Genomic DNA, 2,945 nt, shown 5'->3' on the forward strand with positions numbered 1-2,945 from the left:
TTCCTCCTGAAAAATGAATGCCTTCACACCCTGCCCTGGGCTCCTGCTTTCAGAGGAGGGCAGTTTCCCTGTAAATACTGTAGGACTTTGGATGTACATGAAGAGAGGAGGCCGTTGCAGGTCCTTTGAGACATTTCACCCGCACTCTAAAGGAGCCTTTTGATTTCGTGCCCGTCTGTTCACTTGGGGCATCTGTATATAAGTCATGCTGACGTGACACGGAGACTTTTGTTATGTGAAGATATTTAAGCCAGAAAACTGTTAAATAATATTACTTCTTTTCCAAACTGCTTTGTGTAGTGTATATTTTTTTAGGTGGCTGGGTTTTGGTGGGGGTGGGTGGGTGGATTATTTCATTTAGCGTCATGGTGCTGGACTGAATATCAGCCCTGGAGTGTCCCTTGTCCATCAGTGTGCACACCTGGCCACGACCACCTGTAATCTTGCTGATGTTTTAAAAGTTTTACTTTCCAGGCACTTAAAAAAAATATCATTCTGTATAAGTATCTAGGTAATATTGACATAGCCGAAGGTCGAAATGATGGAATTTAAACGTTTTTTCCTTGTTGGTTCATGCATTTTGCTTTCAGCATTCCGTGCCAACCCCAGGGCAGCGTCTAGAGGGCGCTGTGTAACTTCTCACTGCACAGGCCCCAGCCCATCCATCTAAAGCCACTTTCGAGATTGATTCAAGAAAAAGGGGGAAAGGCCCTTTTGTGACTTTCCTCCATCTGATTTCCAGCAGGCCCGAGAGTGTTGTGATGCGCCCCTAATTGTGGAGACTGTTGCTGTGTTAAACACCCCAGCCACCCGTGGTCTGGCAGACAGAATTTCACTTGCATGTTTGCCGGTCAGTCTTTATCGGTCAGGGACAGAATTCTCCTCTGAAGGAGATTTCCAGCCTCACACCTGCCCAGGGTGTGGAGACCGAGAAATGCATTTTTAGAAATAGCTCTTCACAGCGCATCTACTTCGGAATAGCACAGATAAATTTTAAACATGAATTAGGAACATGGCTGAATTTTTTTTCTTTTAAAATATTTAGTATGCAGTAATCTGGCACATGAATTCTTCTCAGCTTTCACGGTATTGCCCTTTAGCTCTGTATAACACTTGGACCATGAGCACTTAACCTTGATCTTGTAAAGTCTAGTGGAGGTCAGCAGGTTTCGAGAATGAGGACACGCACTCTGGACCCACGGGGGTGAGAGTTAAGTACTGATGTCAGGCCCTTGTGCCGGGACCTGGTCCAGCGAGCCCGGAGAGTTCACGGCTGCCTCTCACCCGAAGGCACCTGTGCAGCCTCTAAGGGAACCCCGAGGCCGCAGCCCTTTCCAAAGGGGGAAGCGCAGAAGTCGGCTGTCATTTGTTTGGTCTTTCGTACGTACGGTGTCGAGACGGCTCTGACGCGGAGCAAGAACACCAACAGGAAAACAAGCAGTCTTTCCAAACACTGGAACTTGGCAGCCGTAGCTGCAGGCCCCTGCCCCAACAAGGTCTGCTCTTAGCCTTCTGTCGCATTTGGGTTGTTCTGGACGAGCGTGCCATCAGAGGAACCCCATCACACAGGGAGCCAGCCCCTCGGCCTGCCTCGCCCCTCACGCCATGTCTTCTGGGTGAGGCGTCTCTTCCCTCCCATCGTGAATCTCCTTTTCTGAACAATGGCTCCTGCCCGTGGCTCATCTTGATTGGCGTCCCAGGGCTGTGGGCGCTCGGTGCGGTGCACACAGTCCCTCCGAGCGAGACGCGGGCTTCTGTTCTGCCTGGACTGCTGCTCTGGGGCGAGCGAGTCTGGACTTGTGGAGACAAACCTTCGTAAACGTGAAGCTGGGAGCTCACTGGCCCGCGGGGCTGGTGCCTTTTTAAAGAGCGTGTTTCAGATTCATGGAAACTGCCTTTTCCTGATGATTTTAAACAAGAGCTCCTCCAGCCTTTTGTGGAATTTCCCCTAGAAGCTTCTTTCCAAGTCGGGTCCCCCTCACAGTTCATCCAGGGACTGGCCTTTGAAAACTTCACAGTTTCCTCAAGCCTAGTGGGTGGTGATGGAGGTTGAGGTGGAATCACAGCTAGAGTGGGTGGTGAGTGGGGTGGAGGTGGAATCAGCCGTAGTGGGTCCTGAGTGAGGAGACTGAATCTCATGGCAGGGGCTTCTGTAGGACTCACTTCCGTTAGCCAAGTAACCAAATTCCGGACATGGTCGGCTCTTAGGATAGTCAAGTGGATGTCAGGTGTCAGTCTGATTCCTCAATCCAGTTGTATCTTAGCCATTGTTTAAAAAGAACAATTTCTTATACAGAATGATTTGCAAGATGTGGGTCGTACACACCCCTAGTAAGGAAAGATCAGTAAGTCACACGGCCTCATCCAGTGGGAAGCAGCCGGTCCAGACCCCTCCTGGCATGTGCACAGCGACCTCCTCTTTCTCCCTGGGGGCAGCCCCGTGTGCGGCCTGTGGTGGTGGTTACACAGGCATGGCCAGTAAAATGCTTGCACATGGTCAGAATAGAGATCAGTCCCTCTCAGCCGCAGAGCTCAGCACGAGTTCAGAAGCACGTTTGCCACAAGCCCTCCTTATTCAATGTGATTGCCCTCCGCATGAAGGCTTCCGCATGAAATCCGCTCACCTCTTCTTCGGGCTCCTCAGATGACCACAGCCATTCACGACTGGTTTGCCACTAAAGAAAAATTTAATCATTTAAAAAAAAATCATTTTATTGGGGGCTCGTACAACTCTTACCACAATCCATCCATTCATCCATTGTGTCAAGCACATTCGTATATATGTTGCCATAATCATTTCCAAAATGTGTTCTTTCTACTTGAGCCCTTGGTATCAGCTCACTTCCCCCTACCCCCTCCTTCCCTCTTCAACCCTTGATAGTTTATAATTTTTTTTTCATGTCTTACACCTACTGCTGCCTCCCTTCACCCACTTTTCTGTTGTC

This window comes from Echinops telfairi, unplaced genomic scaffold, assembly GCF_000313985.2.
Source record: "Echinops telfairi isolate 266 unplaced genomic scaffold, ASM31398v2 ScPeMD7_7400;HRSCAF=8409, whole genome shotgun sequence".
Classification (NCBI taxonomy): domain Eukaryota; kingdom Metazoa; phylum Chordata; class Mammalia; order Afrosoricida; family Tenrecidae; genus Echinops; species Echinops telfairi.